General features: G+C 37.7%; 1 protein-coding gene and 1 non-coding gene across 2 annotated transcripts in view; both read right to left on the bottom strand.

Annotated features, from left to right (window-relative positions):
• Window positions 1–17,948, bottom strand: part of KCND2 (potassium voltage-gated channel subfamily D member 2) — a 544,689-nt gene that overhangs the window by 361,654 nt on the left and 165,087 nt on the right. The window lies entirely within an intron of this gene.
• TRNAC-GCA lies at window positions 16,372–16,443 on the bottom strand. The gene has a single exon. It is a non-coding gene; the product is annotated as a tRNA-Cys (tRNA).

Below are 17,948 nucleotides of genomic sequence, written 5' to 3'. Positions count from 1 at the left end.
ATTCTAAAGGAAATCAACCTTGATTATTCATTGGAAAGACTGATGCTGAAGCTGAAGCTCCAATACTTTGGCCACCTGATGCGAAGAGCTGACTCACTGGAAAAGGCTGACTGAGGGCAGAAGGAGAAGAGGCTGATAGAGAATGAGACGGTTGGATGGCATCACTGACTAAATGGACGTGAGTTTGAGCAACCTCTGGGAGACAGTGAAGGACAGGGAAACCTGGCATGCTGCAGTCCGTGGAGTTGCAAAGAGTCAGACACGACTGAGTGACTGAACAGGAGAAGTCAGTACTATTTTCAGGTCATTCTCTTATTTCCTCCAAAATAAAATTGGCAAGTTATAAAAAATGACATGAAACAGGAAGGGAGGAAGACTATAAGGGAAAGACAGAAGAATGTAAAAGAAATTTACTGAAATTTAGTAGGGAATTTTAAAAAAGAATAAAAAAGGATGGTGTAGCAGATGAAGTGATTGAGAAGGTTGATTTGCCTGTTCCTCACAATCCAGGGGGCATACATGATACAGCAAGGCAATAGGGTCAGGGTTAACGTGCTTCCAGTATATCTCTGAAAACGACGATGTGACTTGGGTGAATGGTGCAGTATAGAATCACAGGGTGGGGCTCTGCAGCACGCTCACAGTGAGATTTTGCTGTGCTAAATAACAAAGAATCTTAGGAGAGTTGGGTTACAGAGACAATACTGTGACAGAAAATAGAAAATATCTTCAGTATAAAAGTAGCTAGAACATATAGCAGTGGTAGGTGCACATTAAATAGGCGATGTTGGCACTGGGGTCAACATGAAGGTAGAATTCAAGTGTTTGCTTCAACTCTTTCATCACTGTATGCCATATTCCTCTGGATATTAACTACCCCACAGATAGTTGTTTATTGAATAGATGCTGAGAAACACTGCCTCCTGCAAGAATTACAAATCTGTGACCTTGGGAATGCTGTCTGTGTGTGTGTGTGTATGTGTGTGTTTTCATTCCAATATCCCTCTGCAAAGTTGCAAAATGTTCTTTATAATGAGAGTGAATAGGGCAAGATAAATTTCTAGCAACCTAGATGGAGGGGCTGAGCCAAGATATTATTGTTTATTACTGCGTTTTTCACTCCATTATATGCTCAGTTTGCACCTGTTACATAAATATAAACATAGCAGAGAAGAGCATAAAGAAGAGGAAACAATATACAAATATGCAATACAAAGAAAACTAATTATATACACCTTTGAAAAACAATAGGGAGTGAGAAACAATTCTGAAGTTTTACTAGAAAAATTGAATCAAATTGTCCCCACTTTGAGTAAACTTTGTCTTCAATGTTTTCTTTTTTTCAAGACAAATCTGTGATAGCAGCAGATATTAACTGTGGAAGTAAACTAGCAAGATGCATGCCATACTAAAGCACAAAATAGTTAGCTCTGTCTTAAAGCTGTGGAGAAAAAAAATGTCCTTCACTTATTTGCCTTTAGATTAAGTGATAGATTAAACCTGACTTCACAAATATTGTCAAGTAAGCTGACAATTTATTTTTAATTCCATTTACTTTGATACCTCTGATTATTTTCTTTAGTAGCTGGGTTTCAGATTTCCTATATGGGGCTGATTCCTGGTCTCTCTGCTTATGAAATGAAAGATGAAGTCAAATCCACCTGTAGGGATGGACTGTTTATTAAAGAGGGGATCTATTTCTGGAGACATTACAAAAAAAAAAAAAAAAAAAACTCCAAATCAAATGCATCTTTCTTCCTATGGCATTTGTGCTTAGCTTCCAGAGTTAGGTTCACCACCACAGAACCACATAGAAGAGATTGTGACCAAAATATCCCACCACTTTAATTACTTGTGATTGATTTGCAAGACATTGCTGATAGCATCATCTTAATTAGTTGCTCTGAATTGTATCTGACAAACCACTGGATGACATATTCACTCTTTTCATATAGGTCTTATGTTGAACCAGACTCTTCATATGTCTTATTTCATGTGGGTTTCATTCAGTTCCATCAAGAGGTTAATACCACCTACAATTTGGAGATGACAACTTTAGAGACATTATTAACATGCACAGAGTTACAAACCCAATGGTGGTTGTGCTAGGGCTTGAATTCCCAAGGTTCTGATCCCAAAGCTTCGTAGTTATGATGCTCCATTGACTTGAGAGTCAAGTTTTCATTGAAATAACATTACCTTTGGCATCAGTATCAACAGAAGACATTACAGTCTGTCAATGGCATAGATATCGCCAGAACTTCAGAAACACAGAGTAATTAACCATTTTCTCAGAAGCCTATAGGATAACCTACCCCTTAAGTGGGCTTCCCAGGTGGCTTCGCTAGTAGTGCAGATGGTAAAGAGTCTGCCTGCAATGCAGGAGACCAGGGTTCGATTCCTAGGTCGGGAAGATCCCTGGAGAAAAGAATGGCTACCCACTCCAGTATTCTTGCCTAGAGATATTCCACAGACAGACCATGGGGTTGCAAAGAGTCGGAAATGGCTGAGCACTAAACAGCAAACCCAGGTGGCTCATTGGTATAGACTCTGCCTCTAATGCAGGAGACGCAGGTGATATGGGTTTGATTCCTGGGTCAGGAAGATCCCCTGAAGTAGAATGGCAACACACTCCAGTGTTCTCACCTAGGAAATCCCAAGGACAGAGGAGCCTGGTGGGCTATAGTTCAGAGGGTCACAGACTCGGACATGACTGAACACACACACACAATTTAAATATTTTTATCCATGAGAAGAATTAAGAAAAGTGCCTTATAGTTAAGCTTAGTGTGAGACAAGCAAGTTTATCTTAAAAGAATGTGGGAATTAATATATCCAAAATTATTATATCTTACTGTGTTCAAGTTGAGTTCAAATGCTCTGATAGAAAATAAAGAGCAAAATCTCTGTAAGAAGCAGTTTGCTTTTGATAGAAAGCCAAAATTTAAAATGCCATCAGTATGTACCAGAACAGGAAGGGTTAGTAAACAAGGTGATAAAATGTATCATTTTGTTATAAGAGCCAGCCAACATGGTAACAGGTTCTTTGAGAGTGAGAAACATTTCCCATCTGTCAAGGAGGGTAAAGGAAGACAAGTTACTTCAGTTTCAACTGTCTTCCATCTTAGATGGGGGGTCTTGTGCTTAGAACATATGGAGACTCTGTAAGCAGCTTTCTGGGAGAAAGACAACAAACTCAAATATCAATTTAGGTGTGATCTGTAAGACTGGTATTTAAGTTGGCAGGATGGTCTTACATTAGGGGTTACATTTAAGGTGTAGTCTGACAATGGACTTCTGATATCTCCGAAGAACTGCCTGCTTCAGAGTCTAGGGAAATCTTTTAAACATCATTGAGCTAATGAATAAATCATATTCGCCATATACCCTTCCAACTGTATGATCTCAGGTTAGAAAGAAGGGCATACACTACTTTTAGACAAGGCAACAAGACTAACAGGAAGACTTTTGTAAAAGAAGAAGTCAAGGAACCAAGTGCCCTCTGGTCTAGGGGAGGCAGTTGGAGGCAGAGAAGTCAAGTCAGAGGTCTGACACTAAGGTCGCCATTTAAAAATTATAAGGTGGTGAAAACTAACCAGATGAGTTTGGGAAAATCCTATGGCAAAAGATTTGCATCTTTTTCTAAAGGTGTAACCCACAATTACTGCATGCTTCTGAGAGGAGTCCTGTATACAGTAAGACCACAAGCTACATACATAGCAACAATTCAGAAATGTCTGTGGGAAGCATCAAACAAAGAATGAGTCCTAGGACAGAATGCCTTCAGGGTGCTCTTACAAACATCCCTGAGCAGTTTTTCCCATTAAACATCTTTCAGCAGGTCTTGAAGTCTATGACAAATTTTTAGTCAAGTTGTTTCCACTGAAAAGTACTGATTTTAAAAACCAATAATTTAGAAGTGCCACACACAAAACAAATGGTTCACAAATTTTCCTTCTGAAGATTTCATGATGCATTGTTATCATTAACCAGTCCTTTCCTATTAAAATTCAATAGCCAATTGAGACAAACTGTTCTGAGCCTGTTCTTCCACCTCTGATTAAGACTGGGTGGCAGGTACTGGTGAAAATGACATCCCTGAGCAGTGAGGTGAATTGACTCTGATATTCTATCTTGGGGCTTCCCAGGTGGCACGGTGGTAAAGAATGTGCCTGCCTATGAAAGAGATGAAGGTTCGATTCTGGGTCAGGAAGATCCCCTGGAAGAGGAAATGGCAACCCACTCCAGTATTCGTGCCTAGAAAATTCCATGGACAGAGGAACCTGGTGGGCTACAGTCCATGATGCTGAGAAGAGTCAGACATGACTGAGCAACTGAGCATTCCATGTTGACTCCTGGAGTAGAAAAAACTTCCCAAATCTCACAGGGTCCCAATGGGTACAGGGAGGGGGAAACTGAGTTGAAGACTACAGGGCTGCCAAGTAGCTACGTTCACAGCAAGCAGGGTAACCAAGAAGCTAATGCTACAGACTGGGGAGCCCAAAGCAGGAGCCTGGATGGAGGAAGGATCTTAGCCTCAGGTTTACAGCATTAGTTAAAGAAACAGAGTCCAGAGAACCAGCTTGGAGGAATGAGAACATCATGGTTATCCCCACTAGATAGTTTTAGCGATAGAGGCTACTAACAAGTAACAAAGAGGGATAGAAAAGCCTCAGCAGTCACCAAGGCCAGAGACCCACAGAAAAGGGCACCGCAACAACATAACTCACCATAACACATGAGGAAGGACCCAGTCCAAACTCAGAAGTTAGTCCTAGGAAAATAGATCCTTTTCCAATCTCATAAAGATAACTGCGCTGATGAAGGAGGGAGAAAAGGGGAAAACAGCATTGAGTGGGATTTTTGGGATTTGAATTGATCCCATATTTCCTTGAGACTATTTCAAAATGTTTTGAAGAACAACAACAAAAGGTTTTAAATAAGGAAAGCTTGAGAACCTTGTGTTTATTTTCAACCAGCCAGAATGGCAAGGCTCATGAGGATATTTAGATCACTTTGAGAACATAAAGAGGGAACAGATTTTGGCATATCTGCATTAGAGTATGCAAAACTCCAACCATGGTACATATGCCAGGCCCAGATGAGAGGATCCACCCCTTCACTCCTTTTCCACATTTAGCGCTTTGAACTTAGTAATTTTCCTAAAGATTGTGCAAGGCGGATGTACTGAACAGCCTTCTACCACACAGTCATCCTGCTGCTTCTCTACACTGAATCTCCCAGAAACCGCTTCTGACAGGTGGTGCCCTCACGGTACACAACTCCTTAAAAAGTGAGTGCAAGTCCAGAGCTCCCACCCCTTTTCTGGGGAGCAGCATTTGTGCTGGGCTGGCTGGTTCCAAGATTGTGCATGGAGGAGTTCTATCTTGCTATCAAGGCTATAAGTAGACCAGCCTAGCAATTTAAAGTGTGGTACCTCCATAATGAGGGAGCAGCCTGAAATGATGACTGGTATTCATATGGTCCTAACTAAAAACAGGAATTCTTTGTAAACTAAGATCAAGGTGGCTCATGTCAGGTTCTCATCAAATAGCATTTACAAACAGTGAGCTCTAAACCTGGCTGAAAATGAACAATCATTCATGGAGTTTTGGAAAAAGACTCCTAGTGTCATCACAGTCAGACCCAATAATATACGGTAAATGTATTAAACACATTCACATTGCTTTCCTTACAAATCAGTGCTGTGATGAACATGTCCAGTTTTCCAATACTCAAAATAGAAACCTGATTTTCAGCCGGGATGTCAGGTGGGCAGTCATTTGACAGGAAAGGCTGAGGTGTCCTGGCCACAGACAAGAGACAAGGTCTTTGCCCTGGACTTCTATGCAAAATAAATTGTCTAAGCTTTCTGACCCAAAGTTTCATCATCTCTAACATAGGGATAATTATCTATATTTAAAATTATCATGACAATATGATAACAGTGCTCAATTCACACATAAAGGACACTGACATTATTGTCATTGGCTGAGCATCACCCCTTCGTTAGTCACACCTGTCACTAACTAAAGTGGCAAATCCTTGAATTGCACATGCTACGATTAGGAAATCTAATAGTGTCAGGTATAATCTCATAACTTAATATGTACGTCAGTCATCTCTCATTCTTCCATATGTCAGTCATCTCTCATTCTGTACTGCTATGTATTTTATTGATATATTTTATTTTTTATAGGATCAAATACCTGTCACAATATTAACCATAATTACAACAAAATTATAATATATTGTTATTGCTGTAACAAAATCACTTAGCACTTGAATGTGTTCTATGTTTCTGTCTCACAAAGCTCACGATTTTATACATACAAATTATACAATGAATGCTTGATTCCCATGTTAATAGTTTTCAGTGGCACACACATGTCAGAAGTCATTTTGATGATAGTGTTCTCTTCCTTTGGTCTGCATAATAGTTTTTTTTTAATTTGAACTTATTTTTTCCTTCTTACCTATACTGAGAAAATGAAAATGTATCCCACCTCCGTAGTCATCAAAAGACAGATGACAAGATTATGGATTTTGTTTCACTGTCTACTTGCAGGCTGATCAAACGTCTTTTGAGACACTTCTGTCTCCACTCCAGATGGATACGCATCTCTTCTACTGAAGTTGTCCTTGACTACTGAGCACGCAGTGTAGGTATGATTGGCTTGCAACTAGTTAGGTGAAGCTCATCTTATTAAGTACCTGGGAAACTGCTCTTTTGAGACACACCACTGCCAAACTCTTCCTTTCCCCTTCCCATCCTATCAAGACCTATTTTCATTAATTCTACAAGTAATTCTTCAGCCCGTTCAACCAACCACGCAATCTTATACTGAATCTCCTCTACTGACCTTCTGACTGCAAAGAGGTACTGTGTTCCAATAAATTCTTTGTTTCTCTTTTCTGTAATTTTAAATCTCTGAATATTATAAAAGTAAAATTATGTCTACTTATGAAATATCTTATGATGTCTACTTATGAAAATATCTTTCTTGCAGTGCAATATTAATCATTACTAATCACACAGAAATTATTCTATGCAAGGCACTAACTATAGGCTTTGAATGCATTAATTGTATATAGTGCTCATAACAACCCTAACGTAAATTTTAAAAAAAGAAACTTAAAGTAGAAAATTCCTTAAGGCCAAACTGCAAGAAACTGACAAAGCCAGAACTCAAATTCAGAGAACTGTACTTTTACTGTTATGCAAAACTAATGACCTTAACTTCCTGATTCTTTGCTCAGGGTCTAGTTAGTAAGGGTTAGGGAAGGGGAGAAAAAAAGTATCTTTCTAAAAATTTTTTTTTCGGCAGTGAAACTTACTTAGGCCAGCCATGTTTATTTTTTCTAAATCAGTTCCAAAACACTGATGATTAATAGAATTCACTCTTAGATCCCGACTCTAAGTTGTAGCCATTAGTTTTTTACAGTATTTTAAACTTTTTCTATACCCTTAAATGCAGGCGCGTGTGTGTACACACACATGTGTATCACGTGTGTGTGTGTGTATCTTAGGTAGTCAGTAGAAAAAAGGGTGTTAAGAAAGCCCTGGAGAAAGAGAACACAGGAAAAATTCCAGGACTAGAGTGGTAACTTCTGGTGGGAAAAAAACACATCCCTGATGGATGGCAAGTATAAGCCCTATTTTCATAACACAGAAGCAATCAGGCTCCAGTGGGAGGAGACAGAAAGTATCAAAAAGGGAAGCCCAGCAGGGTTGAGGCCACTTCTTTGGGTGAGCCAGTCCTCACCTCTTTGTGGTGTAATGTTTGCTGTCTGCTAATAAAACCTTGAGATGTAACTGAACTGTAACACTGGTCCATTATTTCAGATCTTTGCTGCGAGGAGACCACACTGAAGGAAAGGAACACACAACCTCACACACACACACACACACACACACACACACACATTTACCGTTGACCTTTGAGAAATGAAGGGTTTAGCGGAGTCATCCCCTGCACAGAGGAAGATCCATGTACTCTGCTTCCTCTGTAACTGAGGGTCAGCACTGAGATTCAACCAGTGGCAGACAAGCAGTACTGTTGTGTTTACTGTTTAAAGAAAAACCCTCATATAAACGGACTCATGCAGTTCAAACCCATGTTGTTCCAGGGTCAATTGCATGTATAAAACCTCCTACCACTGCCGTTTCCTGCCTTGTCAATTGAGGTACTCCAATAGCCAAGAACATATTTTGGCTCAGCTCCAAGGAAGGCTTCATATTAGATCCTATTGCTTAGTCAACTGCATTAAAAGGAGATTCCTTTGTACATACAAATGCCTGTAACACGTTGCCAGGACAAATGGGATTCATCTGCATTCTAAATATGCTAAAATTTAACAGACATCACTTACAAATAAAGGGCTTTCTTTTCTTTGACCAGTCATTTTAATTTTGCTTCCTAAAAATGCAGAAACTATGAGAAATTCATTAGCAGCCCCTTCGGCAATGCACAGCAGATGGGAATTTGAAGCTTTAAGAGCTGCAGGGGGAAAAAGTTGCCCCTCCCTGGTAGTAGCCCTTTTATTTCAGGATAGACAGTGATCCAGGTTTAAAAATGACTTGTGGGTGATATATATAGGAAGTACAATATGTTCCAATTTGACAACAGGAACAAGACTTTTTTAGAGGAAAATATAATGCTGGGAGTCACTCATATTCAATTATATATTTTTAAAAGGCAGAGGGATTCAGTGATACAATGATAAATTATTTCACCAACAGAGGATTTAGGGAAGGCCAACCAACCAAATTTTCAGCAGAGGCAAAGTGTCAATTAGCTAAGCAAGTGATTTAACTCATGATTTCCTTTTTCACTGAATGACCTGCCTGCCTGAATAATTTAATGCCTATTTTAGCAATGGTTAGGATAGTAAAGCAATGGATCTGTTTGGTGGAACAATTAAGTGAAAACAAGAGTCTAACCCCTTACGGGTGGGAGGCTAGATAGCATTCTCAGAGTTGAGTTTCAGTTACTCAAAGTTGTTTCTTCAACCTGAATGCTGCTGCTCAATTGAGAGTAGTGAGTTGAGGTCAAGCAAAGCCAGTGATTCTCAAGCCTAGATGAGCAGAAGCATCACGTGGTAAACTAATCAAAAATTACCCATGTCAGGGTCCCATTCAGTATCAGTTCAGTCACTCAGTTGTATCTGACTGTGACCCCATGGACTGCAGCACACCAGGCTTCCCTGTCCATCACCAACTCCCGGACCTTGCTCAAACTCATGTTCATTGAGTTGACGATACCATCCAACCATCTCATCCTCTGTCGTCCCATTCTCCTCCTGCCTTCAATTTTTCCCAGAGTCTCATTAGAAACCAGTTTCATTAGAATCTCTGGATGTCAGGCATCTGGGGAATGGGTATTTCTAAAAGCCACCCCTTTCCTGTACAGGGTGATTCTGATAAGCTGTATGGGTTGAGAGATCAGTTGGTGTTTTGGAAACAAATTAAATCCAGTTCAAGGTAGACTTTGGTTGCTGAAAGTAGTCTGTTCTTGAGGTGTATCTTTTTATCACAAGATAAATTCTCCTTAACTTTTCTTGCTTATTGGGTTGGGAAAATAATAAAAGGTACTTTATAAATCTTAACCAAACACTACACTTTGTGAAATCATTGTAATTTATGTATGAGCCCCTTTCTTCGTTATCACAATGTGAATATAACCTTCTGAAAGGCATCCTTGTTTATATCTAGATAAATGCTTGCCAAGATCTTGGCATTAAGATGATAAAGTCAAGCTTCTACGATCTCTTAATAGGATTTAGAAAGAAAAGGAGAGATTAATATCACAACTGAGGTAGAAAGTAGAATTGACCTTTTGTATTAGAGGAAAGACAAGCTAAAAAAAAGTTGTTCTATCTTAAAACAAGTAAAACACTTCATAATCCAACTGAAATCTTTTCTTGGATCAGCTTTTACCAAGTGGCTATTTATTGGTTTCTTTTAACTGAACATTTTATTACATATGTTTCTGAAATTTATAAAAGGCCATTAAAAGAAGTCTTAGAATGCCCAGTGTTAAATCTACACAGCAGGGCCTGGATACCTGGTTCAAAGAAATTAAGTTTATATCCACCATAAGCCAGATCTTCTTCTGTCTTTAAACTTTGGATTCTGTGTTGTGCTGTTCCCACTGAGACACTGTAAATTAAAGGATAAAATGTGACTTTCCACTCTGCTTCCCGTAATGATGTATTCTTAGCTGAGCTTAGGTGAGAAATTTGAATGTTTCAGAAAACCAGATTGCTTTTTTTCCTGCCTCAGGGACTAAAGCGGCACAACACAGCATCGTATATCATTCCAAAAAATTTATACTTGCTTACATATTAGATTTTGTTTTAGCCTTTTATTTCTTCTCAACAGATTTTTCATAGCCACAATACTGGAGGCTGTTTCTGAAAACTGCTAATTTTTAAAAATAGACCAGTCAACCAAATTAGCAGGATGACTGAGGGAGAACTTTATTAGGGAGTGAACAGCCGGAAGGTCTCAATAAATCTTTTCAGTCATCTGAAAAAATGAAAAACTTGGAAGGATGAGGGGGATGGGCTATGATTAGCTCAGATTTATTCCAACAACCAAGGAAAGCAAATGCATGACTTTGTATAAGTCCCTCTGAAATTTCATTCTCACAGACTAAACTTTTTCTGGCCTGGGGGAGTGGGGCATGGGGAGAGGGGCCACAAAATGATTGTGATTCCTATGATTGTGATTCCTATGTGAATTTCTATGATTCACATGGATTTAGGTACTAGATATCCTATTAGGAGGGTATTTATTTTACAATACTTATCAGCATGTTCAACCTTTCCTTTATCAGAAAGCTTTCTTAATATCTGCATGATATATAGTTTACTATATTATAATTTTTAAAAATGTTTTCCCTCATAGTCTAAGTCCCTTTAGTGCCAGGTTTGTGTTTTTCCTTGTGCCTGGCGTAAGGTACAAAGGAAACATTCATTCAATCAAAAGAAGGGCTGTATTATTCTTTGAAAGTATTGTTTTGCTTATTTTTTAAAATGTGGGTGATTTCTCTGATTATGAGATTTTTAAGAGCACAGACTTGGTCTGGTGTTAAAGTAGACGCTAAGAAATCTTTTGCTGAATTGAACTGATTGTCATGAAATTGACTGTTATTTTAATACACACAGAGTTATTAAGCCAGATTTTATGGAAAATGATTATAAGTTATTGTGAAAGTCAATTGCAAGAAATTAATATTACCTAGAGTGTCAAGGAGATTTCTATGAAGTGATATTTGAGCCAAGAGCATAAAAACAAGTAGGGATGGGGTCGGGGAGAAAAGTGGGTCAGGGAGGGGGTACCTTTGAAATAGAGACAAGAGTATTTGCAAAGACCCTGAGGTAGACAGAGGGTTGACACATGAAATAAACTGATAAAAGCCAATGTAGATGTAGCACAAAGTGGGGTAGAACAGTTTTAAGAAAGATTAATAATTTAAACTATTTCTGGCTGTTACAGAAAAAATGATAGACACTTAAGAAAAGACACGGGTGGGCCAGACAGGATACTACTGAAGCAATCCAGGCAAGAGAAGATGTACCTGAGTGTGATAATGTTGGTGGTGCTCAGAAAGTGAGTGACTCAAACATATGTGACAAGGCTTGCTAATGATTTGAATAATGACTGAAAGAAAGAAAGATGTTTAGAATGACTCTCTAGTTTCTAATTTTCTAGTTTTCTAAATAGGAAGAGGACTGTCCATTTCATTAAGGGATGGAACACAGGAGGAGCAAAGGGGTGTAATACTGTGTAATCTGGAACATGCTGAATTTGATGTGCTTTTGAACATCTAACAGGTGATATTTAGAAGAGAGCTGATACACTCCTCTGGAGGTCAGGAGAGGAAGGAGTTGGAAATATAATCAGAGTCACTGGCATGAACAACTGGTTTTGAGCTGAAGCCATTCACTGGGTTAACTGGCCTGCAATGAAACATAGAATGGAAAGGAAAGGCAGGCCTTAGACTGAGCCTATAAATTTAGGTTTAATTTGTAGAGAATAGAGCAGGCTTGAAGTAATCTTTCCAGAAGGTGGGAGCAAAAAATGTAGTAGGATTTTATGCCAATAACAGTCCAGTTGAGGTTAATTCATATACACTACATATCGTGTGTGCAAGTAATGTATGCACTAATTTGACATGCATTGTTATTATATCTGGCTGAGCCCAGCTGTACAGACACAGGCCACATAAAACGAATGGTTGCCTTCATCCGGGGTTTGTGATTTTTATGATCAGAATGTTAAAGCCAGTGGGACAATGGAATTTGGGATAGTCACATGATGATCCAGGTGATTCAAGCTGGTTAAGAAGAAAAATGAAAACAGAAGGAAAGAGTGGGAGCAGGTAATGAATAAGGAGAGATATCTGATAGTGATAAGAAGGTACTGGATGTCCTGATAGGGTGGAAGAATGATGAAGTGAGGGTGCTTCAACAACCATGCTGATGAATGAATAAAGGACAATTACAGTAGCACTAAGGAAACTGAAGTGATGATGAAGTGGAAAATCATCATATGGAGGTTGCTGCTCCTGCTGCTAAGTCACTTCAGTCGTGTCCGACTCTGTACGACCCCACAGACGGCAGCCCACCAGGCTCCTCTGTCCCTGGGATTCTCCAGGCAAGAACACTGGAGTGGGTTGCCATTTCCTTCTCCACATATGGAGGTTATATGGAGGTTATTTCAATAATTAAAGGTATACTCCCAAAGTAAGATGCTTAAATTAATGGAGGTGATACAGTTCTGAGGGATAAATATAGAGCACAGCTGTGAGACTGATTGCCTGAATCATAGCAGAAAAGTTTGTGGGAGATGTAGAGGTCAAAATGAGGCACTGCTGCTAAGTCACTTCAGTCGTATCTGACTCTGTGCAACCCCACAGACGGCAGCTCACCACGCTCCACCATCCCTGGGATTCTCCAGGCAACGCTAGACTCTACCAAATAGGGTATCGTGAGGGTAATTCACACCAATCTGCACCATTACTGCAGGAACTGGGTTGCAGAAGAAAACTGAAGTAAATGGACTCAATAAATTTAATTAAAAGATCCACAGTGATGAAACACTCAAATGGAGGTAATGGTAACTAGAAAACTGGTAATTATTGGAAGAAAATTTTTTGGAAAAACCCTAAGTGGCTTGAGATCTAGGTGAAAGTAGAAAAATCTGCTTAAACTATTTTAAAATACAATGTCTTAAGTTTCTGCCTCTGGAACCATATTTTTGATATAAACAAACTATTAGAATGAATCTTTGTTATTGTTATTTTTAAAGCTTGGCATGATTAGACGGTTCCCAATACAAAATTTAAAAAATTATCAAGAATGATAAAGGATAAAGTTTTCCAAACAGAGGATTTCATCCTATATTGCCTTTTTTTTTTTAAGCAGGAGATTTTTTTTTTCCCCCTAGCAGGAGAGAATTATAACATCATCAGATTTAGTACAAGAGGAAAAAATTGAACTTCAGTCTAATAGATTAACTTACTGTACATGTTCAGAAAAAAAGGAAATTGCCTTAGGAAATATCTGAAACATAATAAATCAGTTTAAGGAATAAAACAGTACCATATAATATAATGCCAAAAAATCATCCTGGAAGCATTGATTTATCTAAGTCCTCCACAGAGAAAAACCCCTAGCTAGCTAATGTTAATCACCTAACATGAAGCATTTATTTAAAATATTCAGAGAGAAAATGCCAACTAACAGGCAATAACATGAATTTCTCTTTTCCTATTAAGTTGAAGAACTTTTTCTTGGTGTTTTATTATAAACTGTAGTACAATGCTTCTTCAGAATTTCAAGGATAACTTACATGAAAAGGATCAAATCGCTACTAAAATATAATTTCAATATTTTGTACTGAATAGTTTGAGATTATTCTTTCTCTAGATGTATGAATGTATATGTATACATGTGTATACAAATATACATGAACAATTATTGATATTATATATCAAAGAAATGTCAAAAATTAACCACACATTTTTCTAATAAAATGCAAATGCAGACATATCTGGACAAACCTATAAGAAATTATGGTTTGTTTAGCACCTGAAAATTCTTCTACTGCTAGTTATTTCCTAGGTGAAAAAATATTTTATCTAAATGATGCTGTAGATAACATTCCAGTCTTCAATAACTCTTCAAACTTTTATTTTACTCAAAGAGCACATTACCATTTCACTGGATTATTCAGCAGATTTCTATACTGGCCACTATCAACATGGTCAATATTGATGTGAATGTTAAGTCTTCCTTTAAATATCTTACTTCTTAAATAAACATTCTTCTTCATTACTGTATTGGGAGGATGGTGCTAGTCACAATTACTACTCTATCTATAGAATATCAAGAAATTTCCAAGAATTTTCATAGGTTAGGATTTCAACAGAACTAACTGAAAGCAGGGAATTTATATTGAACATGTGAATGAAAAACACGCGATCTGGTGTAAAGAAGTATTTCCAAAATGAATGCATTGTCTTAGAAAAGGCTAGCAGCATAAAAAGATCTTTGGTTATGACACAGAGTGGTGAGCTCAGAATAGAGTGACATCAGCCACAGTTATTTTCAGGCTCAGAAAGAAAAACAGAAATTACAGAAAAGGAAACTGTAGGAGACCACAAGTAGTGGTTTAGTGTAGGTACTAAACATACATTTTTCAAAAGGAACAAGAAAAGTGAATCCAAATAAAAAGTCTTGGTAACAGGTTAGTCACAAATCTAGTAAAGAATAGTAAGATTCTTAAGCTCTCCCTACAACACATATAAGGAAGTGATACATCAAGACTTTGAACACACACAAGAACTGAGAATAACCCAATCAAAAGACCACCATCATTGATTACCTAGACAGAGACAGGATATTAAAACTATGTTCATGCCAGTTCAATAATTCTGAATTTAATTTTTATTTATTTGCTTGATTTAAATGTGTAACTTCTCAGTGACTCAGTTATAAAGTCTACTAATAATGGAATTAAATAATTATAAATCAATCCATTTTTACTTGACTCCTGACTAAGCAATCATAATGCAGCCTTGTTTTTAATATTCTTTTGGACCAGGAAAAACATAAATAAAAAATAAAATGTAGTATGATAGTGTTAGAAGTAAAATACATTAATCCAGTTTTACCCACTGATCACTGGCTGCTAGATAGTACTCAGGCAGAGATAATTAAGTCTATATATAACTCTTGAAAGATGCAATTAGTTACACAAGTTGCAAACATCCTAACTAGGTAACCGGAGAGGAAAACAGTACAATCAAAAGAAACAGGATTCACAAGGCCCAAGTGCTGCTGCATCATTTGCTACTACTTTCTCTATAGTTCTGAGAATTATACATATTTCCAATCCTCAATTTCTTCTTTTGTAAATAATAAGTAATATAACCTGTACATTATATAATGCTTAATCATGCACTATGAAAATACAGAAGTAAAAAACATACTTTTTTTTTTTTTTTTTTTTTACGAGTTAACATATAACCAGGTATAAAGTAGAGTAAGAGTAAAAAGATGTGTGCTTTTCCCCACATGTACTGTCTCAACATTCTTTAAGGATAATAGACCAGTAAAAACTTAAATTTAAAAATGCCATTTATAGTCACATCTAAAAGCATGAAATACATAGGAACAAACTCATAAAAAAATATGCTCAGGATATTTACATTGAAAACTACAGAACAGTGCTGAGAGAAAGTAAAGGAGACAGAAGTAAGTGCTGGGATATACCATGTTCATAAAATAGATGACACAATGTTATTAAGATGTATATTTGCCAAATTAATTTACACATTTAATGAAATAATCAAAATTTCAGGAGGAATTTTTGTAAAAAGTGACAATATTAATCTAAACTTACATGGAATTACAAAGGACCTTTCATAGCCAAAAGCATTCTAATGAACATATTTGGAGGAATTACATTATTTCATTTAAAGACTCAGTATAATGCTATTGTGTGGTGCTATAGAAACAAACATAATATTAGCATGAAGGCATATTCATTAATGGAATGATTAGAATATGGTGTCTAAAAATTGACTCTTACACATGTGGTCTGATGATTTTCAGCAACAAGCAAGGTAATTCAATGAGAAAGGATAGTTGTCTCAACAAACAGCACTGTTAAAAGTATCATTCAAACAAAGAAAGAAGGGGGAAAAAAGCACTCTGCCTCTGAGTATAAAGTGAAGTCGCTCAGTCATGTCTGACTCTTTGCGACCCCTTGGATTGTAGCCTACCAGGCTCTTCTGTCCATGGAATTTTCCAGGCAAGAGTACTGGAGTGGGTTGCCATTTCCTTCTCCAGGGGATCTTCCCAACCCAGGGATCGAACCTGGGTCTCCCGCATTGCAGGCAGACGCTTTACCATCTGAGCCACCAGGGAAACCCTGTATCTGCGTATGCTCCTCAGTGAATAAGAACATCAAACTCTGTGTGTGTGCATGTGTGTGTAGGTAGAGAGGGCAATGATCACAACTAACTGATGAAATAATCAAGAAGTCCCATTTTGAACTGAACAGCAGTAGAATATAAAACAATTTCCAATGCCGTGTTTGGGTAATTCTAGTCTTAATCTCTTTTGTTCTCAGATGATATCCTTGGTGATCCTTCAATCTTCACTATTGTTCTGCGTAAGTGTTCTCATCTCCTCTCACGTCTTCCCATGTGGTGTCACGGCATGCAGCGATTTGCAAATCTTTATCTCTAAATTAGATGTCCTTCCTATTAGAATCCATATTTGGGTTTCAGATATGTCAGTCTGATTACCTCACTGATAGATGCCTCTGGCTGGGCTGCTGCTGCTGCTGCTAAGTCTCTTCAGTCGTGTCCGACTCTGTGGCTGTACTACCGGGACCTCAAACCCGACATCCACCACAGATACATCTCACTGTTTGTCTCCTTGCATTATTTCTATCTTTCATCCCACTCAGCTCTTCTTTTGTTCCCTGAATTGATTACTGATACTGCTTTTCACTCAATCTCCAGAGTTACAAGTTCAACATTCATTCTTAACTCCTTTCTAACCTTCATATTCCTTCAGTCATCAGGAGTTTAAGATTATATTCCTTAAATATTTTTGAACTGACCTTTTTTGTCCATTTCTGCTTCTACTTCCTTGGTTCAGGCCTCCCTTACTTAAATAAGCAATTACAGGAGTCTCTTGGCTTGTTACCAGGATGACCATTCAGAACTATAAATCTGAATATGATAATCTTCCTATAACCTTCCCTTGACTCCCCATCACCTACATAATCAAGAACTTGCATGATCAAGTGAAAATTCTTCAGTATAACTTTCTTGCCTCACCCTTCACCTTTATGTCTTCATATAGTACTGTTCAATAATATCAAATTGTTTTAAATTTCTAGCATATCTGAAGGTGTATCCTCATAGTTTCACAATGCACATTAATATACTATGGGCTATATGAATATCTATTGTATGGGAAGTTGCTTACTTTTTTTTTAATTGAGAAGTTCCCAAACACACTGAACTTCTAAGCTTCATTCCTATCTTTACTCCTTCCCCAGGAGTAACAATCACATGTCATAAAACTGTATGATGACTATGATCAGGAAAATACTTATTTAAAGGAGAAAATCAGAATCACTTAACCAGACATTCAAAAGATATTATTCTCTGATTCTAAGCTAATTTTCTAGCCTTTCCATTCCATACAGAAATTCTTCATACATCCATGCTCACTCTTATCTAAAAAAACATGTTACTTTCTCATCTCTCTGCCTGAGCTGTGGGCATTTTTTCAGACAAGAAGGCCTCTCTGGCCCTGACCCATCCTTCATTACTCAGCTCAGTTCCTACCTTTGGTTTAATGTGCAGCTCACCTCTCAATGAAGTGATCTTTTCCTATGAACTACTTAGCAATTA

This window comes from Cervus elaphus, chromosome 18 (assembly GCF_910594005.1).
Source record: "Cervus elaphus chromosome 18, mCerEla1.1, whole genome shotgun sequence".
Taxonomy (NCBI): Eukaryota; Metazoa; Chordata; class Mammalia; order Artiodactyla; family Cervidae; genus Cervus; species Cervus elaphus.
This window is presented reverse-complemented; position numbering and strand designations above follow the sequence as displayed.